The following is a 14,023-nucleotide window of genomic DNA, read 5'->3' as shown; positions in this document are numbered from 1 at the left end:
CCTTTTATGTCTTAGCCTTGCAAATCACCTAGTTTCACTTTTGTGATAAACACAGGCCTACCCAGATTCAAAGGGAGAAAACATAGCTCCCACCTCTTTGTGAGATATGGATGGGTGCTTTTGGGACACCTTGGATTTATAGACATTTTTGTTTTTATGTACATTTTTCTGGGGATAGCAGTCAGGACTTAACCTAATTTTCAAACTAATTCAGAGTTATAAACAATTTTCAAGACCCAAGGGGAAATGCAGACTTCTTTATTACCTACTTAAGGGCACAGCTTTGGAGATTAAAGAATAGTATGACATGACACTGATTAATATTACATAGGTAAGTGTTTCTCAAGCTTTAATGTGCATACAAATCACTTGGGGATCTTGTTAAAAATGAAGATTCTGATCCAATAGGTCTGGGTGTGAAGCAAGTCTAGAGTTGGCCCTGAGATTCTGTATTTCTAACAAGTTTCCCGTTGATGCCAATACTGCTGGTCTGTGGCCAACCACACTTAGAGCAGGAAGAACATACATGTTTCCCCCTAACTGCAACTTGGAGATTCAAATAGCTAAATATTATACTATATTATATCATAATTATTAATAAATAATAATTATGATTACTGATGATTGCACAATCAAGTGACATAACATGAACAAAGTGCCAGCACATAGTAGCTACCAATAATTTATCTATAAATTTTTGATAGGCCAACATTTCTCCTGGAATGACACACCACCAAAGTCAGTCCTGCATTCATGTCAGTCATGTACAGGCTGAGTTGTACACAGCACAACTACAGGTGGTGTTATTTGCATAGACCAAGATGTGAACATTGACTCTTAGAGTTGTGAAATATGGTGGACCTGAATGTTCTCAAAAACAAACAAAAGAGAAGCAAATTATTTAAAAAGGTCTTCTTAATTTTCTCTACTGTTGTTCCTTCCTTTCATTTATTTTATTTTGAATCATCATTCCTGATTTGGGTCCTAGTCTTTTTAATTCATTGAGTTCTAACTTCTAGTATTAGGTGATACTATCTGAAACCCAATTTCCACCCTGGTTCCCGATTCTTGTTCTTTTATGAAAGTTCTTGCTTAAGGATAATAGGTGCTTAAATATATAGCAAACATATAGAGGGGCTTTATTTCGATCCCTACGCTAGGTCACATAAGTGACAGAGGATGAGGATATCTATAGCCTTGTTGATGGTACTACAGGCTGCATGATCCTTGCTAGAGTCTAGAGTTAATTTCTCATTTTCTTTTCAGAAGCTACCTGTTATATAGTGAAAAAAAAAAACAACTCTCATTTTAAAAAATTAAATAATGTGCTATGGAAACAACAGTTAAGGTTATCATTCTTTACATAATTAATTTTTGATTCAGAAACCGTGAAGTATACCAGGTGTTGTGGTCTCTGAAGGGCATGACTGACTGCTTAATGACAACATTGATTTCTCTGGAGCAGCTGCCTCACAAGTAGAACTGAATTTACTTTAGCAGAAGTGTAACCAGTTAACAATTTACAGTTGTATCTCAGATATCCATGTGACTTTCTTTCATACTGAAGTTGTTAGTTTATGAACTCCCATTTCTACCAGTCAAAAGTAACTTCATTACTTCCGGATTTAAATGTGGTAAGCTCGGGATTTATATTCAATTAACTCAATATTTTCCATTTTCCTGCTCTTCTTCACTGTACCCTGGGGTATTATAATGTCCTGGAGAATTTATACAGAATTCGTACATTTTTTTTGGCTGTATCAGTTAGTTATTGTGTTGTAACAAGCCACCGCTGAACTCAGAGGCTCAAAATAATAAACATGTATTATTGCTCACAAGTCATCAGCTAGGTGTTTCTTATGGTTGGTCTCACCTGTGTTCATTTAGGTATCTGCAGCCCTGCTGGTTATTCTGGGGTTCACTTACATGTCTGGCAGTCATCTGTTAATAGTCTGGTATAAGATGCTTTCACTGCGATAATTGAGCTCTCCTGCAAGTTATCTTTCATCCTCCGGCAGGGTAGCCCAGGCTTGTTCATGTGGTAGTGGCAGGGTTCCAAAAAAGTATCTAAAAAAACACATAGTCTCTTGAGGCTCAGGATCAGAACTGGCACACCACCACTGTGCTTCATTCTATTGGCCAAAGTAAGCCACAAGGCCAGACCAATTTCAATAGTTGGGGTAATAGATTCTACCTCTTGATAGAAGTTGCTACAAAATTACATTGTAAAGAATGTGGATACAAGTGAGGATGAAGTATTGTAACTCTTTTTGCAATCAATCTCCTACACAGGCATTGAGAGAGAACCATCTGGTTTGTCTGAAAACCCCCAATATACTTTAGTCCATCAGGTTATTGGAAGTCAAGCTCTTGGCTTGGATCCACAACTAGGTGTCTAAATTTCCTATGATGGCGTTTGATCTTGACGACTACATGCTCAGTTTTCTCCAGATACCAGATTCCTTTGGGTTTCCATTTTATCTCAGCCAATTTTGAGCTGCTCTTGCACCACATTTATTAACTTCCACTTGTTACCATAACACACTAAACAGTTTACTGAGTTATCTCATTTTTTGTCTGTCTCTACCACTTATGATGAAATCTCTTTAGAGAGTTATTTTTGCCTGTTTTAATTGTTGCTATATCCGCAGCACCCAGACCAGTGATTGGAACATGATAAGCCCCCAGAAAATTTAGTTGAATGAATAAATTATTGAATGAGAGGACTCAGTGAGTTCTCCCCCTCATGTTCATCTGCCTATACATCGCCTTCACTTTCAATTCTCTGCTGCTCAAGTCTTAGCCCTCTAAATGTTTCATCATTAATACACATGATGTCTCTATAATAATAATGATGATGATGATGATGATGATGATGATGATAATAGTAATAAAAGTAAACCAAAACAATTTGTCTCTCTCCCAAGTTTATGGCTCTTGAGATTGAAAACCATGGTTTTCAAAAATATTGTCTCTACTATTTGTCTTTCATTTTTATTTATTTGAGAAGCTCAAATAACTTCTTGACTGTATTCATCCTCCCCTTGAGGATGCTGAGTGGTGGAAAAAGGAGTAATGGGCTCAAGGAAACTTATAGGGGAAAAATCCCAATTAATATCTCAAAATATTATCCTGCTTTACAAGCTAAAATTTTGCTATTTGCAGGCAATTCCAATTATGGTGATTACTCAGAAGACTGAAAGTTTAGCTGAGCCATGCAATTTCATTGAATTTTGTTTTTCAAAATTTAGGGCAGAAATATCATCTCTAAACTAATTTGAAATGGGTAGGATTGCACTAGGTTGAGTGTCAAAATAACAAACTTCTGTTGTCGCTATTTTTAACACTAACTTTGTAAAGCTTCATTAACTGTAATGGAAGGAAACACCAGTCTGAATTACTGGGAAAACATTGATATCAGTAACTGTATTAAAATAAGCCCAAGTGTGTCTGAAGGATCGATTAAATTACCTAAATACTGTATTTCCCCTAATTCAGTCTCAAATTATTAAGTCATCATCTTGGTTGCTTTTCCTACTGTTTTCTTATTTATTTTGAAGGATGTCAGACTACCTTTCCTCAACATTACATAGTATTGGGCCACTGGTTAAAACTAGACGTAACTCACGGTTACCCATTATATATAACTCAAATTTCTTCTGTTAGTGTTCAAGGCTTGCTACAGGTCCAAATTTTCTAGAAGCCCAAATACCTTTTTCTACTTGACAATCTGTTTCAACCTCCTCTGTGTGATACGGTCACTGAAAGCTTTCTGTCATGAAACAAGAAGCTGAAACTCAGTCTATGATGTGGATTTTAAGTGGGCCAGGGTTAGATAATATTGTATTGAACCCAGAAAAAGATGTCATACCAGCATAAGGCAAACTCTAGTATCAGACTCTATGATAAAGCCAATCAAAACTGATATAACAGGGAAGGTCTTTGTATTGGAGAGGTCATGTAGTCATCCAGCCAAATGTATATGGGTAGATTCTCTCTGCAACATCTCAGGCTCATCACTGCTCACCATTTTCAAGAATGGCACCAGGCTTATTATTCGCTCTGGATCATCCACATGAGCCTGGTAAACCAACCAGATTCTTCTAATTATTTTCAGAAGTATTCTTACTTATTCTAAAAAAGAAGGAAACTAACATTTTTTGAGAATTTATGGTATGCCAGTTTCAACCCCAAGAATTTTTCAGAAGCTATGCCGTTTATGCCTCATGTTAGTAGTAAGGAGCCTGTTTTTTTTTTCTTCCTCTAGTTTATTTTTCCTTTTGTGGATGCCATCAGCACAGATAAGCTGTTGATTTTAAGATGAATGTTGCTTGAGGCTTAGATTGTGGAATACCAGTTTACATTCTGAATTATCATAAGCTCCCAGCTCTTAGATTTATGTAAATTATTGTTCATGGGAATGTTTATATTTGTATAAATAAGACTGGTCAAGTACAACTTTGACCTTTAATTTTCTGAGAATGAGGAAAAAAGTTTTAGTTACCTATTCCATTATTTATAACTTTTTCTTTAGGCCAGTCATTACGCATGTTTTTGTATTTATTGATAGACAGCAAATAGTTAAATTCTAGATTTGCCAAGAGACGAGTATCTTCTTTGTATAAGATTTTGGTTGCAGTTTTTGTTTTCAGCAAGATGCACTAGAAATGGCAGAAAAAATATAAGAATGATGGGGGAAATAATTCTAGTTGTTACGCACATATAAACAATAGGAAGAACGATACTTTTAAAACAGAAATCTCTACACTCAAGGATGATATAGAGCAGTAAGAGCTAAGAGAAGACAGTATTTGAGGGAATTATAGATAAAGATGTGTCTCCTTGTATATCATTTGAAACAAGGAGAATCACACAGAATATATAATGTTGTTAGAGTTATAATGTATACTCTATTTCAGAAGGAGAATTGATTTGTATCATAGCTCCTGAAACTAAAGTTTTATTTTATAAAATTACACATTTTTGTAACTGGGCCTTTCCTCTGGACCGAATGTTTGTTTCCTCTCAAAATTCATATGTTGAAGCTCTAATACCCAATGTGATGGTATTTGGAGGCAGGATCTTTGGGAGGTAATCAGGTCATGAGAATGGACCTCTCATGATGGGATTGGTGCCCATAAAAGAAGAGATAGGAGAGAGATGATCTATCTTTCTCATCATGTGAGGATACAGCAAAAAGGTGTCTTCTGCAAGCCAGGAAATGGGCCCTCACTAGGAATCCCATTGGCTGGCATTTTGATCTTGGACTTCACAGCCTTCGGAACTGTGATGAATAAATTTATGCTGCTTAAGCCACCCAGTCTGTAGTATCTTTGTTATAGCAGCCTGAGCTAAGACAGCTTTTTTTTTTTTTTTTTAAAGGTGACCGGTACTTGGTGTTGTCAGCACCACGCTCTCCCAAGGGAGCAAACCGGCTATCCCTATATAGGGATAGCCGGTTTGCTCACTTGGGAGAGTGTGGTGCTGATAACACCAAGGCCACAGGTTCGGATGCCTATATAGGGATAGCCGGTTTGCTCACTTGGGAGAGTGTGGTGCTGATAACACCAAGGCCACAGGTTCGGATGCCTATATAGGGATAGCCGGTTTGCTCACTTGGGAGAGTGTGGTGCTGATAACACCAAGGCCACAGGTTCGGATGCCTATATAGGGATAGCCGGTTTGCTCACTTGGGAGAGTGTGGTGCTGATAACACCAAGGCCACAGGTTCGGATCCCTATATAGGGATCCGAACCTGTGGCCTTGGTGTTATCAGCACCACACTCTCCCAAGTGAGCCATGGGCCTGCCCTAGACAGCTTCTATAAGAACTTTTGCCACTTAGGAACAGAAATTGCATTCTTCTACTAATTAATCATCATACAACTATGGTGTTTTTATTATATATCAGGTTCTACAGAAACACTGCCACAGTGGAAAGTGCTCCTTCTTTCAGGAATTTATAGTCTTCTACAGAGTATTATTTGAAAAAAAAAATCCTTCCTTGTTTTCCAAAATTATATTCTTTTTTAGTTTTTGTTTTCTAACTCTCTAGTTACGTTTTGCTATTTTCCTTTTTGGGGGCCCTCTTTTTCCACCTTTCTCTTAGTGTTGACATTTCTCAGATTCCATTAAAATCTCTATTTGTCTGATTCCATTCTTTAACCTGGCTTTACCTACTACCCATATAATAATGACACCAAAAGTCTTATCTCTAAATTGAACACGTACTCATATGTTCTAAAATCCAGTCCCATATAACCAGAAAACTATACAATTTATTGACAAAACTGGAACATTTTGGAAGAATGAAAGGTGGGGCTATTAATAATTTTTCTGGAGGAACAATCATAAACAAGAACTGTCCTAGGCCACCCTCCATATATCCAACAGCCTATTGAATAGCTCTACTTGAGTGTTTTTTAAGCACCTAGAATATGCTTGGCTGAGAGGACTCAATTTCCTTCCCTTCCATATCTTCTCCTCCTGTATTCTATACCTCAACACAATCTCCTCCAGTTGCCCAAGCCAGAAATAAGGTCAGTATCCATAACTCCTCCTCATCCCTTAACTTCTCTTTCACCAAGATTTCTCTTCTTCTTTTTTCACTTAGTTTTCTCTTCCACCAAGTTTTATCAAAACGTTTTCCTTAATAATGACTCTAAATCTGTGTACTGTCTCCATGGTCTCTATGCTTGTTGCTTTTGCTTTAGTTGAGGCTCTCAATTTCTCACCTGGTTTAGGAAGTAGCCTATTAGAGGATTTATAGACCTTTTGTCCTGACCTCCTTTAATCCATTCTTCACATTACTGCAGTTTGTGTGTGTGTCACTATCACTCCTCAGTTTTAAATCCTCCAAGCTCACTCCAAATATCTTTCAAGATAAAATATAAATTCCTTAGTAGGGTGTTAAAACCCCCCATGACTTGGCTCTTGTGCAACTTTCAGCCTCTATAACCATCATTGCTCACCTAAGCCACACCTTTATGTCTATTTCTCCCTCAAAACCTGGGGTAACCATCTCTCCTTTTCGTTCATTCTCTGACTAATTTGTTTTCCTTCTTCAAATATATTGTAGGCCGAAAATTCTTCTGGAAACTGTTCCTGAATCTTTCTTGAAAATCAGATATTTAGTTATCTCTACTTATGTTTCTTTTTTTTATCCTTGACGTAAAATTTACATACAGTAAAATATACAGGTCTTAATTGAACTATTAGATCAGTTTTGACAAATATGTGCACCCAATTGTACAAAATCCCAATTGAGATATGAGCCATTTATATCACCCCTGAAGATTCCCCTCATGCCTGTTTCTAATTCCTCCCCACAACCCATAGGCAGGCACTGATCTGGCTTTTAACACCACAAATTAATTTTGCCTGTCTCTAATTTCATATAAATTACTGATTTTCATTAAACAATAAACCAGTATTCATGTTTCTAAAAGACATTGTATAATTTGACTTATAGTGAACACGGTTTATTTCGATGTCTAATTTTGATAAAGAAAAATTTCTAAGTATTACATAGTGTCCTTCCCATAAGAGTCAGAAACTATGGTCATTTTTATAGGCTGGTTTTACATTTTCATAGTCTGCTTAAAGCCTATATTTCAATAGTACCTTCTTTTTCTCTTACAGAAATGAGAACGAGAATGGGTGCCTGCATCATTCAGCAAGATTCTGCTTAATAAGGCATACTTGTAATGTTAGAAAATATGCCAACTATGAACCAGAATGCATGTAAGTTGAGCAAGAGTCCTAATGAGCTCTGTGGGGGCAATTGTGCTTTAGAATTCTGAATAAAGAGAAGCTAATTGTCAGCCAAATTTACAGTCAATGAAGAAGAATAAGAGGCTATCTTGATGTTGAGATTGAGAATTATATCACATATTAGAATGAAAACATGATGTGTCCTCACACAAAATTTATTAATTGAGGCTACTTTTATAACAGGGACTACTGACTGGAAGTGTAGAGGGAGAGGCGTTCTTTGTCAAACTGCAAAACAAGTGAATTCAAATGAGGGTAAGAACTTTATCTAGTTTACCACCATAAGTTGTTCCCCAATGACAAGAACAGAGTCTTGCATATAATAGACACAATAAATAGTTAATATATAAGTGAACGAATAATTTTTTTATTGCATTGGAGAAGCTACTGAATTTTTGAGTATGCTATTATATTTAACAATCTTCTAAGGAAAAGAAGTACTTTTGTTTCTTAAAATAATATCTGATCAACTCTCCAGTGAAATATTGTGTGTAGGAAATGGAATAGTTGAGACTTTTGGAGGGGCTAATGAGACTTGCTGGTATTATTGAAGAAGTTTTTATAGTTTTCAACAATCTGCAGTTGAAGCCAGACTACTTCCATATGACATAGAGGTTGAAACAACCAGAAGCGTTTCAGCATTTGGCCAAAGCATTGCATTTCCACCCAACTGTAGTTCAAGCCCCTTTCAGCAGCTGTCTCCATAAACAGTGCCTTTCAATTGTTAGCCTCTAAAGGACCATACTTTTGGAAAAAATAATATTTTCCATTTTCCTCAATGTAACCTATAAACCATACCAATACCCCATATTTTTATGAAATTGCTGCAGAACTGAGAAAATAATATTGACTGAGGCAAGGGACTAATGCTAATACTTCCTTTTCGGAACCTGGAATAGTTGTTTGTCAGACTATATGGAGTTGTAGCTAAGCTGGTGAATGTTGCAGGTTGCAAAGTCACTTTGCCTCTAAAGATTTTTAAAAAATAAATGTCTACATTAATGAATGTCTTTGCAAGTTGTTTACCCTAATGACAATGTGTTGTGATTCAGGTAAGCAAAGTATTTTGTACATGCTTTATTGGGGAACTTAAATCCTATTAAACTAATAATTGCACATGCTTATTACATATGTGAAATATGTCATTTGGGAGTTTGATATGAGATGCTAGATTTGGAATTAATAAAATTCTTTTTTATGAATGAAATACTCCCATTTGCGACAACATGGATGAGCCTGGAGAAACTTATGTTGAGTGAAATAAGCAAAGAATTCTTTTTTATGAATGAAATACTCCCATTTGCGACAACATGGATGAGCCTGGAGAAACTTATGTTGAGTGAAATAAGCAAAGCACAGAGGGATAAATACTGCATGTGCTCAGTCATATGTGGGAGCTAAGAGAGAAAGAAGGAAAGACCAGAGTAGTGCGTTGGTCTTGCAGAAGGAGAGAATATTCCTTGGGCTACAAAGTGGAGTTGGGAGGGAAAGGGGGAGAAGGAGGGAGATGGGGACAATCGGGTGTGGGACACGGAATACAAATGCAATTTCTGGTAATGGGCATGCTGCCAGTATGAATCTGGCCCTCACATCATGTGACAAGGGGTGACAATCAGCTTTGTATCTCATGAATATTCATAATAAATAAATAAATAAATAAATAAATAAAAGAAAAATATTTGAATGAAGGAAAGAACAAAAGTAAAGGCTGTGGCTTAATAAGTTACCTTGATAAAGTAATTTGACTTCCTTGATCATCAAGTACCTTGTTTATAATATGAGAGGGTTATGCTATTTAATCTTTGAAATCCCTTTATTTCTAACTAGCTGTGACATTGTAATCAGTTTTATCCTTGTTATGAGAAGAAGATGGAAAATGTTTTTTTAGAAAGAGTTATCAATCCATTTATAAAAACTGAAGATATTAAAGACCAGTAAACAGGAGGAAAAAAACCCAACAAACATATTCTCTTCTTGGAGGAAATTTTAAAGCCTATAAAATAGTCCTGTGGGTTAATTTCTTGGGTCCTGTTAAGCTGTACAATGTTGCTCTGTTTAGGACTCAGTGATGGTTAAATTACCCTAAAATTTGTTTGAAATGAGTATTGGGTAATTAAATATGCTACTGTTACATTTCAACAGTGGGAAAGTCATCAAAAGGGGAGAGGCCATGGGGAGGAAGGTTGGAGAGAGAATAGAAGCTAGGTGATTAAAACCAAAAAAGTTTGCATTAAAATTAAAAGGGCTTGTTTTTAGGGCAACACAAATTCTCAAAGCACTTTAAGCACAACACAGGGCAAGTAATTACTTTATAATTATGAATTCATTTTGGCCAGGAAAATAGTGTTCTTATGGAGATCTTTTCAGCTCAGCAAGTAGAGTTGAAATGTAGGAACACAGAACAATGAAAGAAGCTCGTGCTGTGTGCGGGGCTGAAGCCCTGCCATTACCAAGTACCATGGGCCCTATGGGCTGGGGTAGATGACTCATAAGCATTAGTTCATATTTTTCCAATTACGCATAAGTTGTGTTTCTTTATGTGCTACAAAAGAGTTAGTCATTTAATCCCCGTAAGGAGCATTTTATCAAAAGCAACGATTATAGCCAGAGACAAAGAAGCCTGTAACTGGATTATAGGCCTCCCCCCATTCTAACAGGACTCAACTCCATACATAGCTAATTGTAATGTAATAGTGATAGCTTTTGGAATGAAAATAGTTGTCAATAAAAGAGGAAGCTGGCAAGATATTATGAATGAAATGATGGTTGAAAAGTTAAAATATAAAACTTCAAAAAAATTTACAAAACCATATAATCAAACATAAATGAAATGAGCAGATACATAACATGAACATTTACTATTCAACATGATTTTTTTCTTAAGATTTTATTTGTTCAGTTCATGTGGGTTTGACTTTCTGAGTTTTACTATATATTTACAGGCCTGAGACTTGCTTGAAAGACATACCTCAAACTGGTTAGATAGCTTCAGATTTCAACTTTAAATTTAAATGAAAGATTGTTTATTTTATCAAAAGATATTTTAGATTGAAATCTATGTTTTATGTCTACAAAGGTCTACATAATATTCGATTGACCTCAAAAGGAAAAGGAGTCTTCCAAATACATCATTACAAGATTGAATAGGTATCTCCAGGTTCTAGAAGTGGTAGGTCAGAGAAAAAATGTGTTAGGTCAGGTGATAATACTTTTCTAGGCATATAGGGTGTACTCATTTGGTTGATTCATACAGGCCTTGCTCTTATAGGAGCACCAAATAAGATTAAATTAATTAAATGGGAGCACAGTCTGGCTGTGGCATCCATCTCTCCCTCATTTGCTCTCAATAAATTTGTGCTCGAGACACACCACTTCTACCAGCTAGTTATGTTTCTCATCTGAAAAAGTAGACATGATAATAATACAATCATAGGACTGTTGTGGGGGAATAAAAGGAGGTAATGCATGTAAAGGGCTTAGAAGAGTACCTGACAAAGTCCGTTATCAATAGATATTAACTATTCTTGTATCCGAGGTTAATTTGACAAACCAGAAAGTTATCCCTTTCCTTCAGGTTCCCTCCACTGTTCCATGTGTATGTGCTTCTCAAATTTGGGTCAAATTAGAAGTTCTTCCTTGTTACAACCCTAATTAAGGGAACCAAGAGAGAGATACTTCATCCATTTTTTTCAGAAGGCAAAATTAAATACTCAGTAGCTTGGTAAGAGTTAGTTTGGAGTCATAGATGCTGCTTCCTCATTCTATCTGATGGGGCAATTTCTATGTCCCACGTCAAGCCACTGCTGATTCTTTCACTGTGGCTGGTGGTAGAATGGGGAAGATATGCAGTGTCATAATACTTCAAAAATAATTTGATTGTGTAGCAGAATACTATCAACCTATGCTTCATTCCCTTGTATTTCCTCCTATTCTTACTTTCCCTTGGGTGGACAGTTAGGTTAAATGAGTAACTCTGTATTCACAGCAAAAAGCAGAAGTCAGTTCTTGGCATTTGGATGCCAAAAGCTTAAGTTTTAGAGGAAATGGAAAAATCCAGGTCATTTTGGAAAAATTGTCATGGAGTAAATTTTTCTTTTCGTCAAGATTAGATAGATGTCCATAATGAAACATACAGAGTCAGAAGGGTGGCAAAAAAGCTTGGGATTTGGGTTCCCAGGGAGAGGACCTTGGGACCTATTGATACTAGCCTTCCACTAAAATCCCTGGTAGGTCTGCAGAATCCAAGGACATGGGACACTTGCAGTTCATGCTTAGGAAAGCAGGATATGTAACTGTGCGGTAAGGACAGTGGGTTTGAGACCCTGTCACAGAGTTTCCTGGTGCTAAGTGCAGGGCAGGAGCAGAATATGTCCCATGTTCCTGATAGTGGCACAAAACTGGCGTAGATAGCTGGTGCATCTTAAGAGGCCTTGTGGTTGGGAAAAACAGGTTCAAACAGTGACCTACATGGAAAAGCCACACACAAAAAAATGGGTGGCAATGTGAATGTCACAGTGGAAACCAACACATGAGATCATACCAGCCATCCTAACACTTTGTCACTATGCAGGACAGCCATCTTTGGGGAATTGCCTAGTATTTCAATTTCTATCTAATGGCAGACTGGGGAACTCAAAATATAAGTTCAGATATAGAATGTCCCAAGTTTGTGGAATGAGATTTGTACCTGCTCAAGTACAAATATAGTTTGGGGACCTGAGCACCAAAGGGTGTGCCAGGAATAAACCTGGACATGCAAGCTGATTTAGATCTTATTCTGGGTCAGGGGCAGAGGCAATGACAAAGGAAGTGGGAGAGACCTGTCATTAGTATGAGCACATCCACTCCAAGTATGTGTGGGTGAGGGAAGATAGATTTGTCTTGGTGGCTTTGGTTCATTTAAATGACAGATGAAGCTAGGTGCATCCTGGCCTATGTTGCCAAGAAAAACATGAGAGGTAATGAAGTTCTGCTTCAAGCCAAATGAGTGCTGGGCTCTGCACTTTGTGGCCCAGGTTCTTAGAATGTATGCGTGGAGATGGCATACTATTAATTAAATTTCCAATGTGCTGCAAACTTGCAGCTGCAGCTGGTTTTGAAGAGGATACCCTAATTTGGAATAGTATTTCTCCAACCTGACTGAAGACAAAAATCCCCTGGGCACTTCTTAAAAATATCCAGCCCTAGGCCTGACCTCATACCTATTGCATCAGTGTCTCTGGGGGAAGGGCTTCAGATTTCTATTTTTTCCTGAGCATGTCGGATGACTCTTAGGGTCAAGCAAAGATAGGCTAGGCACAATTTGGACTTACATTCAAAATATCTCTTAGTGTATCAGAATGAGCAACAGTTAGGGTAGGGCCTAAAAAAGTAGCTCTGAAGAAGGTTGCCTGAGTTTGAATCTGTACTCCGGTTCTGTCTCCTATAAAATGGGGCCAGTAAATTCTACCTCTTGAGGCTGTTGCATAAAGCACTAGATGAATACCTGCCACATGGTAAGCACTTATTAAACATGAGCTATCATTATGATACTTTTTAAACATTACACCAGGAATGAAAAGGTGAGGGCACAATCATTGAAAAGTAGCAATAGCTAACATTTTTATAGGTTTTCTTAAAAATTACTTTTAGGACTGCAAGATGGCGATGGGTCTGGAGTGGCCGTGCCAGGAGACAGCGCGATCCTGAGAAGTGTGCGCTGTGATACCAGAGTACTAGTTGCATTTCCAAGAGCAACAAAAAACGAATAAATCTTTGAACAACTAACCTACAATGACAAACAAGCAACTACAGATTCGAGATTTTAGGGCCGTCACAAAAGAAGACTCCTGAGAACGCCCAAGCCGTGCTGCAGGTTCGAGCGAGCAGCCCGAGACAACAAAGGCCAAGTAAGCCAGCAGAGACGACACAGAAACGGTGTGGAAGGTGCCGGACCAGCCCAACTCTGCGAGCTCTGTGAGTCACCCCCAGTCCAGCCCCACTTGTGGGGCAGAAGCCCAACTGGTCCCTGCCCACCTGGTTCCCACCTACCACACCAGGCTAGGCGTCCACAACAGCGCTGCCTCCATTTTCTCGGGTGGGGGCGGAGACGGCCGGCACAGATCAGGCAGGCCAGCCATCTTTGCTTGGCGTGGCTCCTCACTGAGACGTGCCACTTGCATACCTCTACGCGGGGCCCCCCGGGGCCTGTGGACCGGCCTACAATCCCACTCCCCCCGCGGATCTCTGACGGGGCTGGTAGCGTGGGGAGC

Source organism: Galeopterus variegatus, unplaced genomic scaffold (assembly GCF_000696425.1).
Source record: "Galeopterus variegatus unplaced genomic scaffold, G_variegatus-3.0.2 Scaffold1994, whole genome shotgun sequence".
Lineage (NCBI taxonomy): Eukaryota > Metazoa > Chordata > Mammalia > Dermoptera > Cynocephalidae > Galeopterus > Galeopterus variegatus.
This window is presented reverse-complemented; position numbering follows the sequence as displayed.